At 45.8% G+C, this 24,510-nt stretch overlaps 1 pseudogene; it reads right to left on the bottom strand.

Moving 5' to 3' along the window:
* Positions 1 to 245: 245 nt before the first annotated feature.
* On the bottom strand, positions 246 to 24,367 carry LOC136539791 (transmembrane emp24 domain-containing protein p24delta9-like; annotated as a pseudogene).
* Between the last annotated feature and the right edge of the window lie 143 nt (positions 24,368 to 24,510).

Genomic DNA, 24,510 nt, shown 5'->3' with positions numbered 1-24,510 from the left:
GTTAAATTTGAGCTACTTCGACCGACACAGATCCCATAGTTACATTTTTTCTGGACAGAGTGAGCAACTACAAGTGCGGACATTAGCATACGAAAATTCCTAGATTTCATCAGGATTTTAGGGCCTGGGTTTTGATGCGGCAACCGGATAGATGCAAAATACTCCTGTGGGCCAGAACGTCACACAAAAATTCCAAGAGAGCATAATTATTTGGCGAAAGAATTTGAACAGCACACTTCAAGACCAAAGAACTAGAATTTGATGCCGCCTTTGCACTTTGCATATATTTAATTTTGTCCTAGGAAACTAAAAATCAGTATTTATCAACTCGATCTGCTATATCTTTGTTCCTCAGAAGAAAATCTACATCCACTAAACATCAAAGAAGAAAAGGTAACCAAAAAATTGTGCCTAAAAATGTTCTGTAGTAATGAAAAGAATTATAGTAGCTTCTTTCTTTCAAAGAAGTTTTTCAGTGACATAACTGCAAGCCCGCCACTGATAGGCAGATGGCGAGCGAGAGGAAACCAAGCCAAGCCATCCTTGAGTTTGTTCTCCTGTTCAGTTCCTGCATTTCTACTTCCCTGAAAGAATAACAGGCAGTGTATGATTAATGAGATGTGATAAATTTTGCAAAACATAAAACTGTATTCTGGGTCTTTTTGAGGTTGAGTACATGCCTTTCACGAAGGTAAAACATTTCTTCATGGATAGATCTGATGTTATCCTCCAGCTTCCTGAGCTCCAATTCCATCGTCTACAGAACCAGGGCCATCAGCCTACGATCGTAGATTATTACTGTTGGCTGATTTGATGTGAGAGAAAAATACTGTTCTAGCTGAAAATTTACGATCGTTTACGATCAAGCGAACAGGCTGCATATATTAACAGAACTCCTTTCTTTATTCCTCAAAGGACAATACAAATCAATTACAATAACAGATATCCAGGAGTTGCCAATTGCACATACTGCTGTTCGTTACAAACTTTTTTCTAGTCCTTTTATCTTTTAATGTATCATAAACCATTGATATCAATAGCTTGCTCCTCCTTGTGCTTGTTTTTTAGTTTAATCGAGTTTTATGGTGTATCTTGGCTGTAGCGTCTATAGACTGCTCGTGTTGATGGAGACTCTTTCAGATTCTCCTTCTGGGGCTATCTTCAACAACAACACTCAAAATATAAGACTTATTCGTCTTTTGGGTAACGCTACAGGCAAAAAGTTTAATATCTATTTGACATCTTCTCCAACAACAAGATCCAAAAGATAATCCTTTCTGTAAATTGGTTTTCAGGAGAGATGATACTCATATTTGGGTTGTGTCTCTCAGACAACCCAAAATAGGTCTCCCGTATAGGTAGTCTGTTGGAGGCTGATTTTGATCTCTCGCTATCAATTTTGGGTTTAGGTCTCCTTATTGGAGACAGTCTTAATGAAAAAGATATGCATCTCTCCCCTTTGCACAAATTATTTAAAAAAGCATAAACAAATAATCTAAGGGGTGTTTGGTTTCTACGGGGCCGCCTAAAATTCCTGTCACATCGAATATTTGGACATATACATGGAGTATTAAATATAGACTAATTACGAAACTAATTACATAACTTGCGACTAATTTACGAGACGAATCTTTTAAGCCTAATTAGCCCATGATTTGACAACGTGGTGCTACAGTAAACATGTGCTAATGACAGATTAATTAGGCTTAAAAAAATCATCTCGTAAATTAGCCTCCATCTATGTAATTGGTTTTGTAATTAATCTATATTTAATGCTCTTTATTAGTATCTAAATATTCGATATGACATAAATTTTAGGAACGACTAAAGAACCAAACACCCCCTAATTCTTCCGTCATCTGGTGATCAGTGATCAGTGATCAGGAGCATCTGATCTGACATACTGACATATGGTGATCAGTGATCAGGAGCTCCCGGTGCGGCGGCTGAAAAGCTGTAAGTGATAGAAATAGAACAGGATCTGCTGGCTATAGATTTAGCATGTGTACTCATATTTAAAATAAATAGTGAGTCCTAGAACATCTACTAGTGCGGGATTAACAGATAGAGTGAGAGAGAGAGGGGTGGAGGAGGTGCAAACCATCGACCGTCTTCGCAGAAGACGGGCTGGCCATCGAGTGCTCAGTGGAGACTCGGTGGAGGCGCGGCGGTGTAGTGGCGGCGGTGTCCGCAGTCATAGGTGCGGTCCAGTGGCGGCGGAGAACCTCGTGATGGTGCTTTCCGTCACTGGCTGCGCACCCTCTCTAGATCGGATTAGGGTTGTGTCGGTGGGGCGGTGGGGCGACTGTAGATCGTTCAACCTCGTGAAGAGAGTCGCCGGCCCCCACCTCTCTTTATAGCGCAGTATGACGGGGGCCCACTAACCATGTAGGGTTGGGTGCTCCCGATCATGGCGTGGATCCAAAGGCCCAATTAGCCGTGGTTGGACATCATCTAACATTCTCCCCCTTGATCTCACCTTATGACTTAATCTTAACTTACTTACTTTATCTTGTTCACATTCCATCACAGATTAGTGCATAGAGTGTGCCTCATCGTCATGGTCAGTTGCCATTAGATTAAACAACTACAAGTCTACAATACACCTCTCTGTTTTAAAACAGATTCTCAATTAAGCCCTTATTGTCTAGGAATCATAGGCATTCCTTTAAACCCATGCCAGCTAAGTGTTCTCTGGACACGTTGGGTGGTAAGCCTTTTATAAGCGGATCCGCAAGTATTTTTTCTGTTCTTATATGCTCAAGACTAATTATGTGATCCTGGACTTTATCTTTCACAACATAATACTTTATGTCAATATGTTTGGCAGCACCACTTGACTTATTATTGTGAGCATAACATACTGCTAGATTATTATCGTAGTATAGCTTGAGTGGTTTATGTATGTCGTCTACCACTTTCAACCCGGGCATGAATTTCTTTAGCTAATTCACCTGCCATGTGGCCTCATAACATGTTATAAACTCGGCATACATTGTGGACGATGTAGTGACAGTTTGCTTTTAGCTTTTCCACGATATAGCTCCTACTGCGAAAGTGAATATGTATCCTGACGTGGATTTTCTGTCATCTCCCGCATAATCAGAATCTGTATACCCCTTTATGTGTAGGGAATCATATCTTCTGTGCGTTAGCATGAGACCCTTCATACCTTGCAGGTAACGTAAAACTTTCTTTACTAATTTCTAGTATTCTATTCCTGGATTACTCTGATATCTGTCAAGTAACCCGGTAACAAATGCTAAGTCAGGGTGAGTACACACTTGAGCATACTATAAACTTCCGACAGCTAAACTATATGGAACCGCTTTCATTTGATCGATCTCATATTGGTTCCTGGGATATTGAAATTCTCCATATCTGTCACCCTTGACTATAGGAGTAGGTGAAGATTTACAATTTTGCATATTGTATTTCTTTAGAACCTTTTCTAAGTATGCCTTTTGTGATAATCCTAAAACCCCCTTATCTCTATCTCGGTGAATCTCTATTCCTAGGACGAACGAAGTTTCACCAAGATCCTTCATATCAAACTTTAAGGACAAAAACTTCTTTGTTTCTATTAGTAGATTAACATCACTGCTAGTGAGCAAGATGTCATCCACATACAAGACTAGAAAATGTATTTCCCTTTCTTGAACTTTGCATAAACGCAATTGTCCTCTATATTTTCTTGAAACCCAAACTTTCTTATTGTACTATCAAACTTTAAATACCACTGTCTTGAAGCTTGTTTTAATCCATAAATAGATTTCTTCAGGTGGCATCCCATATGTTCTTTTCCTTCCACAACAAAACCTTTCGGTTGTGCCATGTAAATATTTCTCTCCAAATCCGCATTTAGGAATGTCGTCTTTACATCCATTTTATATAATTCTAAATCGTAATGTGCTACAAGCGCCATTATGATTCTAAAAGAATCCTTACATGAGACTGGAGAAAATGTCTTATTATAATCTATACCTTCTCTTTGTGTGAAACCTTTCACCACAAGTCGCGCTTTAAACCTTTATATATTCCCTTTGGAGTCATGTTTAGTTTTATAGACCTATTTACAGCCTACTATCTTGACTCCTTTAGGAATTGTTTCTAAGTTTCAAACACCATTGGTTTTCATTGATTTTATTTCATCTTCCATGGCTTCAAGCCACTTGGATGAGTGAGCGCTTCTCATGGCTTCTTCAAATGAGGTGGGATCACCCTCTATTTGAAATTCCTCACATTCATAAACTTCGTAGTCATCAGGAATGGCTGATCGCCTGACTCTTTGAGACCTTCTAGGGGTCTCGTTAGATGATGCTTGTTCTGTATAAGGCTGTTGTTGCTCTTCCTCATGTGTGACAACGAGTTCTAGGGGATCCTAAAGGACAGGTCCTCATGTTCATTTATTGTTGTCACAGGAGAACTAACATCAGGTGTTGTAACTACAGTGTCTTGCATTATTGGTACAACAACAATAGGTAGCATGAAGAATGGCTCCTAAACCATAGGAGTGGGCACATATACCCATTTCTCTTCAAAACTAATTTCACGTGCTACCATGCTCCCTCTAATTATATCATCCTCCAAGAAGACAGCATGTCTTGTTTCTACAAACTTTGTTTGTCTGTTAGGATAATAGAAGCGATAACATTTTGACTTTTCTGGATAGCCAGCGAAATGGCAACTGACTATCTTGGAGTCCAGCTTCCCTATGTTTGGGTTAAAACCTTTTGCCTTAGCTAGACAACCCCACACACATAAATAGTTAAGTGAGGATTCCTTTTCTATCCATAATTCATACGGTGTTTTGGACACCGACTTGCTTGGCACTCGATTAAGAATATGAATGGCGGTTTTTAATGCCTCCATCCATAAACTTATCGGTAGGGTAGAGTAACTTATCATGCTTCTCACCATGTCCATTAAGGTACGGTTGCATCTTTCAGCTACTCCATTCTGCTGAGACTCGCTCGATATAGAATACTGGGCTACTATGCCATTTTCCTGTAAAAACCTTGCAAAGGGTCCAGGAACTTGGCCATATGGGGTGTGTCGACCGTAGTACTATCCCCCACGGTCAGACCTTACTACCTTAATCTTTAAGTTGTGCTGATTTTCTACTTCAGCCTTAAATATCTTAAATTTATCCAATGCTTCTGATCTTTCTTTAATTGGATAAATATAGTCAAAACAAGAGTAGTCATCTGTGAATGTTATAAATGAATCATAACCATCCACACTCTTCACAGAAAAAGGACAACAGATATTTGTGTGAACTATTTCTAAAATTACTGCACTTCGTTTGACATCTTTCTTTATTTTCTTAACAACTTTTCTTTTATGCAATCTATGCATGTTCTAAATCTAAAAATTCTAAAGGCAGAAGAATTGATTTCTTAATCAATCGCTCTATTCTCCCCCTCGAAATATGGCCTAAATGACAGTGCCATAATTTCGAAGATACATCATGCACTCTCTTCCGCTTATTTGTTGCATTCATAGACGAGAAAGCATTCTCATTCTCAGTACTTACATCATTCACATTCTCAGAAAATGATAATAAATAAAGCTTGTCTTGTCGGAAGGCAAGACCAACATATTTATTATTATAAATAATCTAACATTTTTCATTACCAAAATGGCAATCATATCTATCATCGTCTAAACATGAAATACTTATTAAGTTTCTTCGCAAAGAGGGTACAAATAGAACATATGAAAGCTTAAGTAGAGAGCCATCAACTAATTCTAGAGGAAGATCTCCAATGGCTTCAACTTCAACTTCAACTTCGACTCCATTTGCTACTTTAATTCTTCTTTCTCCTCTTTGTAGGGTCCTCCTCATACGAAATCTCTGTAATAAATTTGCAACATGAACAGTTGCACCTGAATCAATCCACCAAGTAGATTTTGCATAACTTAAATACAAGGATTCATCTATGAATGTAATGAAATCCTCACCTCTCTTCAGAAGGCTCTTCAGGAAGTCTGGACTATCCCTCTAGTAGTGTCCATGCTTCTTGCACCATTTACACTAATCCTTCTCAACTTGAGTATTGTTGTTCTTCGGATGGTGGTCATTCTGAGGGGCTTTTCCTTGAGGTTTGGCATTCTTATTGAAGTTCTTTTTCTTATTATCCTTCACAAGGTTAGAAGAGTCACCATGTAAGGATTTCAGTCTCTCCTCTTCTTGAACACACATTGCGATGAGCTTCTCTATATCCCACTTATCGGGCTGCATGTTGTAATTAACAACAAAAAGTTTCATATTCCTTTGACAAGGAAGCAAAAACCAAATGAATCAGGAACTTATCCTTGAGCCCCAAATCCATTGGCTTCAGCTTCGAAGCCGTGTTGCTCATCTTCAATATGTGCTCTCTGATACCGCCACCCGTATACTTCTCATTGAACAATTTCTTGATCAAAGTACTGGCATAAGTCTTTGAAGAGCTAGTGAACTGACTCTCCACCTTCTTAAGATACTCTATGGCGGTATCACAATCTAGGATAGACCATCTTATTGCATCTAAAATTGTGGACTTAGCCAACATCAAGCACCTGCGGTTTGAAATATCTCATTTCTTGCGTTCGAGATCATACTTCATCCGTATTTCTGCATGATCTCGTTGTCGAGCAGTGAAATCAGCATCAGTCTCATTATCTTCCCTCATCAGGTCCACTGGCTCAGTCGGACACGAGGAGGTAAGCGCTAGGTCATTTTCAGACAGCGCAAGTGCTAGTTCATACTTCTCTCGCCATACCCTGTAGTTGCCCCCTTCAAGAGGCGGTATGTGCGAGATAAAAGCCATTGGGTTGAGTCCTGAAAAACACCGTTAGAAATAGTGAGAAAAATATGACATCATAATTGCATGCTTTAATTTAACGTTGGTCAAAATTAAAACATACAACATTTTTATACACTAATTCTACATCACTGTTGGACAAAAATAGAATTAATGCATGGAAAACTTATAAATAAACATTATAATATTGCTATTATCAACGTTGGTCAGAAAAATAACAATATTATAATTTACTGACTAAAAATGACTACTCTTCAAATTAAATTCTCCCATTGGTTCGAATTTAATTAGAAGATGATAAACTTTAACTTGCAGCGGAAACATGAAAAAAATATGTATCTACTTTTCAGAAGCATTTAACTATGCTAATCTACTCTCTAAAAAATATCCAGTTGGTTCAAATTTTAACAGAGATTAAAACTAGACAAAAAATCATCAAAATTTACTTCTGAAAATGAATAAAACAATAACTCAGTGTGTAATGTTCATATAGCCCAGCCCGATGAAACAGCGAAATTTGACCCGGCCTGCATTGTTCTCGCGCGCGCTGCGCCTTCCTAGGCCGTAACCTGGGCCTGGGCCGGCAAAGCCGCCCGCCTGGGCCGAATCTAGGTCCAGTGAATCACAGCCGTTGATCACGATCGGACGGCCAAGCGACGTTTGCGCGAGAACAAAACCACCGCCGTGGCGCGGATGCCCAAACCCTAACTCATTCTCGCCTCCCTCCATCTCCTCTCCTCAGCGTAGCTGGAAGAGAAAGAGAGAGAGCAACACAGAGGCGCCGCTATCGGTCCCCTCGTCGGCGCGAGCGCGCCGCCGTCGAGCGGTCTAGGCAACGGTGCCCTCATCACCCATACGCGCTGCGGTGGGTTTGCCCTTAACCCTTGATCTTACTAGCGCCATCGTAGGTCCCCTCGTCGGAGCGTGCGCTCCCCAGTGGGTGAGCGCGGCGTCGTCGAGCGGTCCTATGATGGTGCCCTGGGCCGGGGCTCGCGCGAACAGTGGCGAGCGCGGCTCGGCTTCTCCCCGCGCGCCGACGAGGCAGCGGCGGAGTTCCTTCCCACGCGACGACGGGATTCAACCCGCGCGACGGCGGTGGTAACGCGCGGCGGAGAGTCCAGGTAGGTCCTCCCCTCCTTCATCCAATCTGTTTCTAGGGTTAGGGTTTCGGGTTGGAGTTCGATCTGATTTGAATCATCTCCTAATTTCTTCTACTCGGTTTCTTATCCCGAGAAGATAGAGCTATGCCTAGTTAGGCGATTGATACCAATGATAGAAATAGAACAGGATCAACTAGCCATAGATCTAGCATGTGTACTTATATTTGAAATAAATAGTGAGTCCTAGAACATCTACTAGTGCGGGATTAACAAATAGAGTGAGAGAGAGGGGTGGAGGAGGTGCAAACCATTGGCCGCCTTCGCAGAGGACGGGCTGGCCATCGCAGTGCTCGGTGGAGACTCGGTGGAGGCGCGGCGATGAAACGCGACGGTGCAGTGGCGGCGTTGTCCGCAGTCGTAGGTGCGGTCCAGTGGCGGCGGCGAACCTCGTGATGGTGCTTCCCGTCACTGGTTGTGCATCCTCTCTAGATCGGATTAGGGTTGTGTCGGTGGGGTTACTGTAGCTCGTTCAACCTCGTGAAGAGAGCCGTTGGCCCCCACATCTCTTTATAGCGCAGTGTGATAGGGATCCAACAACCATGTAGGGTTGAGTGCCTCCGAACAAGACACGGACCAAGAGCCCAATTGACCAATTGGTTGGAGATCATCTAACAGCAGGTGCCAAAAGATAATAGGAAAGTTCTTGGTTTTGGCAGTCATTCTGATGGCTTGGTCACTTTGGAATACGGAGTAGTACTCAAGAGTATTCAGGCAGGGCGTGTTCAGTATGGTCACTCTTTGCGATCACATCAAGGAGGAGCCGAGCCTTGGGGCAAGAGCAGTAAATAGGGTGGTGTGATTCCTCCAGGCTCCTATTGCTGATCCACTAGTAGGCGCTAGTGTTTCCTGTTGGCATAGTTTGTGTGTTTAGGCTTTCGGCCTTTTTCAGTTTTCAGTCTTTCTTTTCTTCTCTGTTCATCAGGTAGTTATGTTGGCCTGTGCAGGTAGCTGTCGGTTGTTGTTTTCTCTGTTTATTTGTTTGTAGTTGGTTGTAAATTACCTTTTATTAAAATATGTCACTACTATAGGAATCAATTTACGCAGCGTGGCCAAAATGGGCTCCGTGGCGGGCACCTCTTTTGCCCGCCACGGTTAACCGGTGGCCGGCCAGCGAGGCCGGCCACCGAGGCGCCCACTGCGGGAAAAGAGTTTACCGCGGCGGGCCACCTTACTTGCCCGCCGCAGAAAATCATTATTTACTGCGGCGGGCGCCGCGGTTAATACGATTTACCGTGGCGGGCTGTTTAAACTGCCCGCCGCGATAAAGAGTTGTTTTACCGAGGCAAGCGCTTTATCTTGCCCGCCGTGGTAAAGCCTGTACAAATACACAGCACCACCCCTTCATCTTCTCCATGGGTCTTCCTCTCTCAAACTCATGGAGGGAGGCTTTGCCCTAAAATTTGAGGAAACTTTTGATTTGAGTTGAAGGGCTTGGATTTGAGGGAGGAGGACATCATAAGAGGTTCATAAAGGCTCTCCCTCTCTCCTTCCATCCTCTCTCTCTATTTCCATCACCTAGAGTTCTCTCTAGATCTAGATCTAGATCTAGATCAATTTTAATGGAAAAAAATGATGTCATGTATTTCTTTATTCATCATAGATGCATGCTTCATCTTTCACATCGTCATTTCCTCTCTTTTTCATGATTTTGGACGTAAAAATAATCAATTTCTCCTAATTCTTCTTTATTTAATGTTGATTGTGACGGATAATGTTCGCAGGTATGATGGATAGGTCGGAATGGATGTACCGGATCGATAGAGTGAATGATCCGCGGTACCTCTTTGAATTAAGAAAGTTTATTGCTGCTGGTAAAGCTCACCGTGAGAGACTGAAGCGGATGACAACCATATGTCCATGTTCTCGTTGTAAGAACCTGAAAGCCCACCGAGACAGCGAGGTGCAAACTCATTTGATCATGTATGGTTTCGTCGAGGGCTACACAGTCTGGACATTTCACGGCAAAAGAGTTGGTGCGAGTGGCGGTGCATCTAGAGTGAGCTCTTCGACACCGACGACGACAGCACCACCGGTGAATAAAGATCCTTTAGGAGCACCCGGCTCCTCATCATCTTCAGCACCAGCTGCGCCAGCCGACAGTGACAACAGTTGTCGTGATTACATCACGGTGGATGATCTAATGCAAGACATGGCCGACGAAGCCGGCGACGGTGGGGATGGTTAGGATACTATGAGCCAACCCGAGGATGTGCAGCTTGTTGAAGATCTAGTCAAACACTTCGATGAAGACGACGTTGTGTTGGGTTGCCCAAAGTGGTTGGAGAATTTCAGAGAGTTGAAGCAGGCGGCAGTTGATCCTCTCTATAAGGACGGCGGCAATTGTCTGAAGGAGGGCACGGCGCTCCGTTTTAACCTCCATATGTTGATGTTGAAGGCTCATCATGGTTGGTCTGACACTAGCTTCAATGAGTTGTTAAGCTACCTTGCCACCACGTACCCAACGGCTAACAAGGTGCCCGCCAATACTTATCGGGCCAAGAAGCTGATCCGGCCAGTGGCGATGAAGCTTAGAAAGTTTGATGCATGCCCTAACCACTGCATCCTGTATTGGGGCAATGAGTACGAGAATTTGATGAGTTGTCCGCACTACGGCTTTAGTCGGTACAAGAAAAATGCTGGTTGTCACGTGGATGTAGAAGACGAGGAAGGCTTGCGGGGTGGTCGGAAGAAGAATAAGAAGGGGGCAAAGAAGAACAGTGCGGCCAAACAGATCTTGGCTCAGCAGGACGATGAAGAAGAGGGTTACACGCACAGGAAAAGTCCAGCACTATCGGTGTGGTACCTGCCCGTGATCGATCGCCTGCGTGCAATATTCGGAAACCCGGATGATGCCAAGCTCATGTCCTGGCATGCATCTGCTGACCGCCTAAAAGACGATGGCAAGCTACGGCACCCATCCGATGGCAAGTAGTGGAAGGATTTCGACGAGGCCTATCCGGAGTTTGGCAAGGAGCCTAGGCATGTTAGGTTCGCGCTGAGTACCGACGGGATGAACCCGTTCGGTGAGCTTAGCAGCTCGCACAACACTTGGCCCGTCGTGCTCACCATGTACAACCTACCTCCCCATCTATGTCAGAAGCGTAGGTACCTTATGCTGACTATGCTTATCTCCGGACCGAAGCAGCCCGGCAACGATATAGATGTGTTCCTAGAGCCGTTCATGGAGGAAATGAAGATACTATTTGATGTTGGGGTCTAGATGGTGGATGCATCCCGCAAGGAGAAGTTCACACTAAAAGCAATCATCTTTGTCACCATCACCGATTACCCTAGTCTCTTCTCACTGTCGGGGCAGATCAAAGGGAAGACCGGCTGCATAATTTGCATCGACAGGACCTGCTACACTTACCTTAAGGGATCCAATAAGATGGTGTACACGAGGCATAGACGGTTCCTCGCCAAAAATCATAGGTATAGAAGAAGTATTATGAACAAATACTTTGACAATCAGGATGAGTCGCAGCGTGATCAACAGACGCAAACTAGTTGGGGGACAAAGGTGTATGAGATGGTTAAGGACATGGATCAGGTGGAGTTTGGAAAGAAGAAGAAGCCGCCTGAAGAGAGGCCCAAGCAGACAAGGAAGCGAAAGCAGGACCAGACGAAGGAAGTCCCCACCGCCATTCCTTTCAAGAAGAAGTCAATTTTCTTCAAGTACCCGTCGTATTGGAAAACACTGAATACACCCCATGCCATCGACTGCATGCACCTAGAGAAAAATGTCTTCGAAAGCACGATCGGTGTCCTGCTGGACATCAAGGGCAAGACAAAGGATGGTATCAAGTCACGAACGGATCTTGTCAATCTGGGCATCAGGCCAGACCTTCACCTGGGACCGCCTCAGAATGGTAAAGTCGATATCCCGGGTGCGGCCTACAACCTAACGCAAGACGAGAGGACGGCTTTTCTTAAGTTGCTTAGGGGTATCAAGGTGCCGACTGGTTTCTCTTCCAATATCAAGAGCTTGGTCTCCATGAAAGACCTCATAATGATCGGCTACAACTCACACGACTGCCACGTCATGCTGACAGTGTTCCTACCAATTGCGATTAGGGCTATCTGTACAGAGTACGTGAAGATGGTCATCACACGGATGTCATACTTCTTTAACTGCATCACCTAGAAGGTCATTGATAAGGCTGAGCTGCCTGCCCTGAAGGTGTTCATCGCGGAGACCCTTTGCTAGCTCAAGATGTGCTTTCCACCATCTTACTTTGATATTATGCCACACCTAATGATGCATATGGTCGATTAGATCCATCAACTGGGCCCTGTGTACCTACACCAGATGTGGATGTACGATCGGTTCATGTCCACCCTCAACAGATACGTCCATAACCATGCTTACCCGAAGGGCTCTATGATCGAGGCATACACAACGGAGGAGGCCGTGAACTGGTGTATGAGGTACATAAGAGATGGGAGGGTGATTGGGCTGCCTGTCCATCACCATGAAGGCAAAACCTCAGGGATGGGGTGCACAGGCCGAAAAGTACGCACCGATGTGGCAAATCAAATGGTGCAAGAAGCTCATTACAACATCCTTCATCAGTTAGTGAGCATGGAGAAATACATTGAAAAGCACCTGGAAGAGATCCGTGCCGCTAACGACGGACAGCGCACGGAGGCATGGGTCCAGAACCATCACAAGACCAATTTTCATAGAGTGGCTCAAAGAGCAACACATACCCCTTGAAGGATGCCCTGATGAAGATACGGAGACCGTTAAGAGGCTTGTGTTAGGCCCATCTAGCCAAATCACCACGTGGCAAGGGTATGACGTCCAGGGCTATAGGTTCCACATGAAAGACAAGGACAAGAAGAGCTCGGCATAGAACTGTGGTGTTCGATACGAGGGCAAAGAAGAGTTCATGGGCCAGAGGAGGCAATACTATGGGCAAGTCAAAGAAATATGGGAACTTGACTACGGTCGAAACCTACGCATAACCATCTTCCGTTGCTAGTGGGTCAAACCGAATGCGGTTGCAGTGGGCAGTTATGGGCTAACCACCGTGGACCTCAAAAGTATCGTCTACAAAGATGACACGTGGGTACTAGCAACCAATGTCGTGCAAGTGGCCTACTATATATATGCAGAGGACCCAAAAAGGCATGTGGTTGTGTCTGGAAAGCAGCGGATTGTGGGAGCTGATGGGGTGCAGAGTCCCGAACAATACAACAACTATGCAGAGCTCGAGCTTTTTACCGATCATCCAAAGAAGATCAAGGCCGTCGAGGACCAATTCAACAAGTCCAGGATGATGCCGTGGGCCCGCCTCGACGATGAGAAGAGGACGGTGAAAGCACCTGCACCAAAATGATATATGTATCCTAGAGACATATATGTAATAATATAGCTCGATCTACTGAAGACAAGTTTTGTAACTTATTATTAATATCATGGAACCATACTACTCTACTAGTACTACTGAATCTACTACTACTACTATACAATACTACTCTACTAGTACTACTCAACCTACTGCTACTATCTATTGTACTAATACTACTCTCTACTACTCACATGTACTCTACTACTAGACAACACTACTCTACTACTACTACACAGCAAATGCAAAATGCAAAAATAAGTTTTAGATTGATAATAAATATCAGTGTTAGATTGAATGAGAAAATGCAAAAATATTAACCGTGGCGGGCACGTAATAGCGCCCGCCGCGGTTAATAGATTAATCATGGCGGGCAGTCTAAGGTGCCCGTTGCAGTAAATATTTACTGCGGCGGAAGGCTTATATTGCCCGCCGCGGTTAATTAGTGGCTATATATGTGACCCCTGCCCCTGTCCTCCTCCCCTGTGCCCGTGCCCCGCCCCCGTCCTCCTCTCCCCGAAACCCTTGCTCTGGCCGCCGAGCTCCTCCAAGCTGGGCCCTATCCCCGGAACCGTAGCGCCGGCCACCGAGCTCCTCCACGGCCACCGCACACGCCCCCCGCCCCCGTCCTCCTCCCCTATGCCCATGCCCCGCTGAAGGGTCGAGATGGCGGAGTAGAGGGAGGGTGAATAGTCTTTTCTAAAATTAATTATGTCGGCTAACCGATACAAATGCGGAATTAAAACTATCGGTCTAGCCAAGACTATACCCCACTATATATGTTCACTAGCACCTTGCAAAGATAACAATTATGCAACAAAGGTGCCGGGCTAGTTAGAGCTCTCCTAACCAATTCTAGAAGCAAGGTCACACAAACCTATGCCACTAGTACTTTAAGCTACAAGGGAGCTCCTACACATGCTAGTAAGCAAAAGCACAAAGCTAACTAAGCTCACTAGCAATGCTCAATAACAAGGCAACCAATGCCTAATTAGAGAGTGCAAAGACTTAGCTACACAAACTAAGTAATGTGACTAACAAGGTTACACAAACCAAATTAGCCACGCAAGGGAGCTACTTCTATGCTACATAAGCAAGAAAGTAATTAGCAAGCTACACAAGCTATCTAATTACAAGAGCAACTACACAAGCTTAATATGTATAAAAGTAATTTGCAAGCTTGTGTAATGGGGATGCAAACCAATGGGAAGAACAAGGTTGACACGATGATTTTTCTCCCGAGGTTCACGTGTTTGCCAACACGCTAGTCCCCATTGTGTCGACCGCTCACTTGGTGGTTCGGCGGCTAATTAGCATCACCCGCTAAGCCTGCACGTCGGGCGCCGCAAGAACCTACCCCTTGAGTGAGGGTAGCTCAATGACACGCTTTACTAGAGTTGCTCTTCGTGGCTCCCGCAGGGCGAGCACAATGCCCCTCACAAGCACTTCTCCGGAGCGCCGCACAAGCTTCTTGCGCGCTTCGACGGAGACTACCACCAAGCCGTCTAGGAGGTGGCAATCTCCAAGAGTAACAAGCACCATCGGCTTGCAACTCGATCACCTAGTGCCACTCGATGCAACCTCACGATGCAATCGCACTAGAATCGCTCACTCACACAATCGGATGATCGCTATCAAGTATGTGTGTGATGGAGGGCTCCCAAGCACTCACAAGCATGGACACTAGGTCCCTTGAGGTGCTCATCACCAGCCATGGCCGAAGGCCACTTCTATTTATAGCCCCAAGGGCTAAACTAGCCGTTACCCCTTCACTGGGCAACTGTCGAGCCGACCGGACGCTCCGGTCGTGTTGACCGGACGCTGGACCTCAGCGTCCTGTCGCCCGCAGACGGCCACGTGTCCCGGTTCCAACGGTCACTTGACTTGACCGGACGCAGCAGCTTTCAACTGACCGGACGCTGAACCCCCAGCGTCCGGTCATTTCCAGTAAGGTACCGACCTCGACCGGACATGTCCGGTCACACTTGATCAGACGCAGCCAGCGTCCGGTCACACTCCAGCTTCTGCTACACTCCACGTCAGCATGACCGGACGTAGGCAGTCAGCGTCCAGTGCATTTGGATCCAGCGTCCGGTCACTTGACCAACGCTGGCATCTCCTCCATTTTCTTCACCCTTGCTCAAGTGTGCTAACCACAAGAATTTGCATCCGGCGCAATAGAAAATAGACATTCCATTTTCCCGAAAGTGCCGATATGCAAACACCACCTCCTTTGTAAATGTGCCAACACCACCAAGTGTACACCATCATGTGTATGTGTGTTAGCATTTTCACAATCATTTCCCAAAGGATGTTAGCCACTCAACTTGCCACGCCACTCGATCCTAGCGACAATGCAAAGTTAGATCACTCGAGTGGCACTAGATGACCGATATGCAAACAAGTTTGCCCCTCTTGATAGTACGGCCATCTATCCTAAACCCGGTCATAAACTTCTCTACACACCTATGACCGGTGAAATGAAATGCCCTAGGTTATACCTTTGCCTTGCGCATTCCATTCCATCTCCTTCAATGTTGATGCAACACATGCACCAACATGATCAACAATAATATGATCCACTTCATATCATCATGTGATCATATTGGTTCATCGATCTTGACTTTACTTGCTCTTCACCGTTGCCATCGTCCATCGGCGCCAAGTCTTGCTCAAGCTTCACCGTCATGCGGTCCATCACTCCAAAGCCTTCGACTTGCCCTTCACGCTTGCAACCAGTCCATCAAGCCAAGTCTTGTCTTGATCTTCTCCACCTTGATCACATGACTCAATGTCATGTCTCATATGCATTTAAGCTCCTTCATCATCACATGTGTGAGCTTTGCAACATTTCCAAGCCATTTTCACCTTCATGGCATATGTTGCTCACACACATGTACCTGTGGACTAATCACCTGTGTATCTCATATAAACACAATTAGTCCACCTAAGTTGTCACTCAATTACCAAAACCAAACAAGGACCTTTCACCCGCCCCCGTCCTCCTCTCCCCGGAACCCTTGCTTCGGCCGCCGAGCTCCTCCGTGCTGGGCCCCGTCCCCAGAACCCTAGCGCCGGCCATCGAGCTCCTCCGCGGCCACCGCACGCGCCCCCCACCCCCGTCCTCCTCCCCCGTGCCCTGCCCCCGTCCTCCTCTCCCTAGAACCCTTGCTCCGGCCGCCGAGCTCCTCCGCGCTGGGCCCTGTCCTCGGAACCCTAGCGCCGGCCACCGAGCTCCTCCACGGCCACCACACGCGCCCCCCGCCACCGTCCTCCTCCCCGGTCATCGTCCACATGCCGGGCCCTGTCCTTGGAGCACAGACGGGCTCTAGCCGCTACCTCCTCACTTGGAACCTGCTACGCCCAGGCCGAGGTAAGAACTAAGTTCCAACAAACTAAAACAGCATTGCCATAGCTTGTTTTATTTTCCTTTTTATCAGATATTTGTAATGTAAACTATGGGTCTCCACTGTGGACATCTCAACAGAGTGAAAAGTCTGAAAATATGATGTGTAGCTACAGTTACATCTTCTATAATTCATTTATATTTGAATATTGATATGGCCATGGTAAGAATTAATTATACAGGGTTAATATTTTTGCAAGCGGAAAGGTGGGCGCTGTTACGTGCCCGCCACGATTAATATTTTTGCTGCCTATGATGCCAAAGAATATTAACCGTGTAATTAACCTCCTTGGCATCTATTAACCTCCTTTGCAAACATATTAACCGTGTAGCTACAGTTACATCTTCTATAATTCTTTTTGCTACCTATGATGCCAAAGAAATTTGTGACAAAATTCTGAGCATATGCCACTGCCTATGATGCACCTTGCCTTTAAACTGATCACATGCTAAATTTGTGAGAATTTTGAGATGAATTGGTCACTCTGCTACAATTTTGCCAAATTTGATATAATTTTGGTGGTGGTGCTACCTATTTCTCTACTTAATCTATTCCTATACTGTCTACTACTACTGTCCTCCTATACTACTCCTATACTACTGTTGTATACTACTACTAGTATACTACTACTAGTATACTACTACTACTACCTACTACTACTCCCTCCTCCTCTACTCCCTCCTCCTCTACTGCCTACTCCTCTACTATGCTCTTGCTGACTAAATTGAGCAGTTCCTCGATCTACTACTCTTACTCTTACTGACTAAATTTGATTGAGCTATGATGGGGGTTTATTACTGCCTATGCTGCCTATGATGCCAAAGAAATTTGTGACAAAATTCTGAGCATATGCCACTGCCTATGATGCACCTTGCCTTTAAACTGATCACATGCTAAATTTGTGAGAATTTTGAGATGAATTGGTCACTCTGCTGTAATTTTGCCAAATTTGATATAATTTTGATGGTGGTGCTACCTATTTCTCTACTTAATCTATTCCTATACTGTCTGCTACTACTGTCCTCCTATACTACTGCTATACTACTGTTGTATACTACTACTAGTATACTACTACTAGTATACTACTTTCTAGTAGTATACTACTACTACTGCCTACTACTTTCTAGTAGTATACTACTACTGCCTACTACTTTCTACTAGTATACTACTACTAGTATACTACTACTGCCTACTACTACTCCCTCCTCCTCTACTGCCTACTCCTCTACTCCCTCCTCCTCTATTGCCTACTCCTCTACTATGCTCTTGCTAACTAAATTGAGCAGTTCCTCTACTACTCTTACTCTTACTGACTAAATTTGATTGAGCTGTGATGGGGGTTTATTGCTGCCTATGTTGCCAAACAAACTTTTGAGCTGTACAGCTCTTACTCTACTCCTCTTACTCTACTCTACTCTACTCTCACCTCCTCTAGTCTTCTACTCTATCTTGATGGCCGAAGGACTTAGCCCTTTGGGGCCGAATTTTGAAACTATCTTGATGGCTTTTGTTTGGTATTTGCAATGATGATTCTTTTCACACTTCTAAGCTGAGGCAGTGGCATATGCAATGATGTGAACCCTTTTATGCTAAGGCAGCGGCGATGATGATCGAGTGCCTCCGCTAAACTAGGATGGCTTGTATACCAGATACAAGCAACCAGTTTAAAAGTGATGTGATGATAATGGGGCAAATCTGAGCCAACTACTACTACTTTACTACTCTAGTACTACTCTACTTTACTACTCTATAACTGTGTCTATACAACTGAAATATGTATTCAATGTAGCTTTCCAATGGTGGAGGAACCGATAAGCGAATGGCGCGACCCTACCCCTAGTGCATCATCATCAACTAGCCTCGAGAGCCAAGTGTCCGTGACCCCAAGGCCAACAAAGAAGCGTCGTATAGAGGACAAAGATGATCTGACCTACCAACTGAGGGACGACGAAGTTGAAAGTGCGCGGTCTCCAAACCTTGAACAGATGCCGGTGGTGCCTCGAGAATTGAATTTCGAGAAGGAACAAGTCAGGGACAAAGAACCCCCTGCTCCATCTCCAACCACTTCAGGCAAGTCTAGGGGTCAGAGGACAAAGCTGAGAAGGGGGGAACACGGGAGGCACCGAAGGGAAACCCACAGCGAAGTCCATGTGATCCATGAGGTGGGACCAAAGGGAAACCCGTTGTCGCCACCCACGGTCCTTGCCAAGTTTAGCAACCAGGTGGCATGTATAGTCAAGGACAAGGTGGAGATCACTTGGGAGGAGTGGAACAATGTCCCGGTTGACTACAAGACACATATCTGGGGTGAGGTGACGAGGAGCTTCCATTATCCCAAGGACGCCGATCTGAACAAGTGTAGGGAGTGGGTCATGCACGTGGCAGCAAGAGCCTTTAGAAACTTCAAGTCCATGCTGACTAGGTACTACCTAAAGCTAGGCAAGTCACCCTGTGTCAAATACACTATGGTGAAGGAACATCACTGGAAAGAGTTCTGCAAACAAAGAACAACAGAAGAAGCAAAGGCAAAGAGCGCCAAGTTCAGTGCACTCGCGAAGAAGAACCTGCACCCCCACCACTTGGGCATGACTGAGTTTGCTGGTAAGAGGCCCCAGTGGCGGGAGGAAGAAAGGGCTAGAGCTGCTGCTGGGCTTCCCGATCCGTACGATGGTGTAGACTTGAGGGCTAAGGACTTCATCTATGCCCGCAAGCCAAAGAAGCTCAAGGAGGGTGCGAGTAAGTTCAATGAGCCCAAGTTCGAGGAGGTGGAGAGGGCTGTCATCGAGGCCGCTAAATCCAAGGACAGCTTCGAGGTTCGTAGGGGCCAGGACTTGCTGACCCTGGCGCTGGGAACCCCTGAGCACCGTGGCCGTGTCCATGGCATGTCGTCGAAGATGAGCTGGAACTCAGTGGAGTCATGGCAATCCGACGCTGCCACATACCGGTCAAGGCAGAGGTACAAGGAGGGTATCTTTCAGAAGGGCTATGATCAAGGCATGGCCGAAATGATCAGCCGGTCCATAAAAGAAGCCTTCACGAGCAATGACCCAGATATGGTGTCAATGAGGTCACAGATGCTTCGCCAGGCTAGCGTGGCCGTGCCTCAAGTTCCACAAGGGTAGACACAAGGGCAGCCACTGCCGATGATCGAGGATCGCCCAAGGCACCCCATCGACGACATTCGAGAACCCATGCGCGTCCACCTCATGATCCCGTTCGGTAGGGCGAAAAAGTTGACCGTGGGTGAGGGTTACATGCACCCCAAAGAAGATATCAAAGATTTCAACCAAGACCAGATCCCTACCAACTATGCTGCCGTAATACTTACATGGTATGCGACCGAATACGAAGAATTTGAAATGGAATATCCAACTGCAGAAGGGGTAACGATCCTTGGAGCTGCCTTGGGTTCCGAAGTCCTATGGAACAAGGATGACATAGAGATCATTCTCTCGATGCCGACTTCTACGCTGACGGTGACACCAGCATCACAACCATCCGTTGCCGGATCTTGTCCCCCCGATGATCCGGATCACGGCGACGGCGATGACGAAGGCAATGGTGGGGATGACAAGGGAAGGAACTCACCCCGAGGCACAAGCCCTCACCCTCGTTCTCCTCCTCCAACAACAAGTCCACCTCCACCTCTCGGCAGTCCGTCTAAGGGCACGAGCAAAGGACCGGGAGGCACAAGCCCTCACCCTCGTTCTCCTCCTCCAACAACAAGTCCACCTCCACCTCCCGGCAGTCCGTCTAAGGGCACGAGCAAAGGACCGGGAGGCACAAGCCCTTACCCTCGTTCTCCTCCTCCAACAAGTCCACCTCCACCTCCCGGTAGTCCGTCTAAGGGCACGAGCAAAGGACCGAGAGGCACGGAGGAACCGGGGGCAAAGACACCGCCTGCTGCCATTGCGAGCACAAGTCACTGTCCTCCACCGCCGGTGAAGACTAAAGGCAACCAAGGGCAGCTCACATACTCACTTGAGTTCAAAAGGTATGGTAGTGGCGAGCATAATTTGCTAATAACTTTTCTTTGCCATAATATGGTACTAACATTTCTATCCCAGGCCGAGATCACCTTTCCATCTATTTCCTGAATCGGATGACTGCCCCGGCCATTACAAGCATGGGAAGTTCATGATAACCAAGGCCCAACTCATCGACGAGGAAAGGTGGGAGACAAGGAGGTTTCATCTCTGGTACATGGAAGCGGCAAAAGCTGGCCTGCATGGTTTTCTAGTCAAGGTTGTGGCGGAGTACTTCCACTTGCCCGGCAACGATGTAGAACTCCCCGTGGACTTCCACGACATGTACAGACTGCTGCGAGAACAAGACCTTGACATTGCCCAAGTCACCTTGTTCTCTATGTAAGTGATGAATTGCGAGTTTCACATATCACCTGCCTTTGAATCGGTCAAGACTACTTATATATGCCACGATGGCTTGTCCTTGCAGGTTGATGGCCTATATATCCAAGGAACTAAAACTTGATGTTATCTATCTATCTCCAATGCATATTGCTCAAAGAATCATCATTGGTTACCACCTAGATGACAATCATCTAACCATGAAAGACTTGACCAAGCGACAGAAAGAGGCGCACAGGAAGAAATTGATGGACAATGAGAAGTTGAACATTTCAAGGTACATACTAGGAGCAATGAAGAAGATCAGGGGAAATGGGTGTATCCTAACTGCCTACCACTTTGGGTAAGTCGAAGACATGCCTGTAGAGATAAGTGGGTAGCTAGCTAGAATTATTATTTCTCGTCGTAACTTGTATTTTGTTTCAATGGCGCAGCCAAGGCCTCGAGGGTCACTGGGTTGCATTTATCATCTACCCTCAGGATGGCAGGGCCTGCGTATTTGATTCGTTGACAGTGCCAAACTTAAAAGGATACAAGGCCTTTAAAGATTGTCTCAGAGTGTAAGTGATTGAACTGTCTTCTCATATGCGTTCTAATGCCCTGCCTAATACTAGTATATTTCGTATAGCGCTTATAAGGAGTACGTGAAGGATCCTGAATGCTATGATCAAAGAACAGAGAAATTTAAGGCTAAGCATAAGAACCGCATCAAAATCAGACGCAACTTTCCGGTAAGTATTTGAAAGGTTTAATTGTGCTTTCCGTTCATATGCGTTCTAATGCCTGTGTTGTAATGCTTGTGTATTGATCATGCAGTGTGCCAAACAACCGGTAGGATCACAAACCTGTGGCTTCTACGCCTGTGAGTTCCTAAGGGTGTGCAAGCAGTACAGCAGCAATTGGAGGGTGCTCAAGAATGGATTGAACTGGTCGAGAGACGTGCAGAGCACTCAACACAGCTTCAAGCAGATAAAGGCGGACATATGTAAGTTTGTCTTAGACAAATGCGTGCTTGAAGGGGGCACGTTCTTCGATGAGAACAGCCCGCTAGCGATTTTACCGGAGTACGAGAGGCTGAGGAAATGGCCCACGGTGATGCGTCCGTAGGATTACACCTTAGCGCATGTATAACGACTTTAATATGTAAATGTAATGAATTAACGATGACAAGAACGACTAAGTGAATGTATATATATGTATATTATCTCATGTGTAATGCCTGCATACTTTTTAAGTTTAATCTGTGAAATCTGGATGTGATTTGAATTTGAATTTATATGCCTGCTGTATTATTTTTTTAATTCAGGAAATAATTTACCGAGGCGGGCAAATAATAAAGCCCGCCACAGCTAATGAACATAACCGCGGCGGGCCACAATAGGTGTCCGCCGTGGTAAAATAATTTACCGTGGCGGGCGGTGTAACGTGCCCGCCGTGGTAAAAGTATATTTACCGCAGCGAGCACGTTACACCGCCCGCCGCGGTAAATCGGTTAACCGCGACGGGCAAAGCCACCCGCCGCGGTTAAGCCACGATTTACCGTGGCCTCTAGGCCGCGGCGGACGGCTTTGCCCGCTGCGGGAAACCGAAAACACCCGCCTTCAATAAAATTTGTGTAGTAGTGTGTGCCCAGGCACATTTCAAAGAAAAAAAATAAGCCCATAGCCAGAGCAAGAGGAGATGGTCTCCTGCGTGTTTGAACCTAGAAGAGATAGCTTATTAGATGTTGTACCTCAAACAAATGTAGTACCTGCATGTAGTTTAAAAAACAAGGTAGTACATATGTTATACAGCAATCATACATGCCCTGGCCATGCATCTTAACTTCACATGCGATCTCTAATAAACTAAGGGGGTGTTTTAAAAAACAAGGTAGTACGCATGTTATACAGCAATCATACATGCCCTGGCTATGCATCTCGGCCCGTTTGATCCGGCTAGGTATGTTGAAAGGATGTTGTATAGAATGTTTGGATACTAATAAAAAATAAATTACATAATCTATCGGTACTTCACGAGATGAATTTTTTAAGATTAATTAATTCATCATTAGCATACGTTTACTATAGCAAAACATTGTCAAATCATAGACTGATTAGGTTCAAAAGATTAGTCTCGCAAATTAATCACAAACTATGTAATTAGTTTCGTAATTAGTCTATATTTAATACTCCATGCATGTATCCAAACATCCAATGAAACAACGACTAAAATTTAGGAGGACAACCAAACACGCCCTAAGTAAAGTGCCGTGGATTTTCTTGGACCCCTATCTGAGATCTGAATCGTAGCCAACAATTCTAACACACAGCCTACGTGTCAAGTGTCAATGTGTTGGTCAGTGAAGCGAAGAAAGAACAGATTAGATGAAAGGAGGAGGAGGAGCACTCACTTCGACCTGACCCTTCTTGGCGACGGCGCTCCAGTCCCTGGCGGAGACGCCGCTGAGCCAGTCGAACTCGAACGCGACGGTGGCGGGCGGGCGGTGATCGGGCGCCCAGAAGCAGGCGAGGTAGTCGCCGGCCTCGGAGGCCGTGAAGACGAAGTTACCCGAGTGCACGTTCTCCGCGTAGTGCAGGCTGTTGCCGTAGGACGAGGTGACCCACAGCGAGATGCGGTGGGAGTCCGGGAGCTGCTGCTGCTGGGACTGGGATGACGACGACGACGACGAGGAGGAGGCGCCGTCGTCGGGGGCTATGACGTGGTACTTACCGACGGCCATGGCGCCGACCTTGATGTCGTCGGAGATGCACTTGGTGTGGCCCGAGAGCAGGTCGAAGCGGAGCGCGCCGGCGGGGGCCGCGGTCGCGAGGACGAGCAGGAGGAAGGGAACAGCAAAAGGAGGCTTCGCACGAACAGTCTGGGCCCTTTTGCTCTTCCTACTGTAATACGTACGGTACTCGTACCGAATACGTATTTGATCTTTCTTTTTTGCGACGACAATATGTAGCATATGTACTTCACTTACGTTGGGTTAAGCCAATCTCTTCTGAGAGCACGTACTCATGACGCAACTTGTGGACGTGTAACGTGTTGACGGTGTCCTTCCATCGATGAGTAGAATGCTGTCAAATACAGTACTGTAACAGACACTTTGTCACAAATTGTTGGTCAGATTACCTGAACTCGTGTTCTCTTTGTTTACCATATACTTGGGCCAAGTTTATCGTTGCCAGTTGCCACTGGTTCAACGAGCAGAGCTTCGGACCACTTGCTGGCCTAGCGATCACTATTGTAGAGTTAACAATTACTAGCTGTTTAGCCGGACTCCGTGAGTTCAAGAAAAATATTCACTTCGACATATATTGACCCCGTTCGGCTTACCCCATATCCGACTTGTTCGACTTCTTTTTTCAGTCGGAATAGCATTTTTCTCGCAACATTTTAGCCGAAACCGTGTTTTTTTAGCCAATTTCAAT

Source organism: Miscanthus floridulus, chromosome 2 (assembly GCF_019320115.1).
Source record: "Miscanthus floridulus cultivar M001 chromosome 2, ASM1932011v1, whole genome shotgun sequence".
In the NCBI taxonomy this organism is placed as follows: domain Eukaryota; kingdom Viridiplantae; phylum Streptophyta; class Magnoliopsida; order Poales; family Poaceae; genus Miscanthus; species Miscanthus floridulus.
This window is presented reverse-complemented; position numbering and strand designations above follow the sequence as displayed.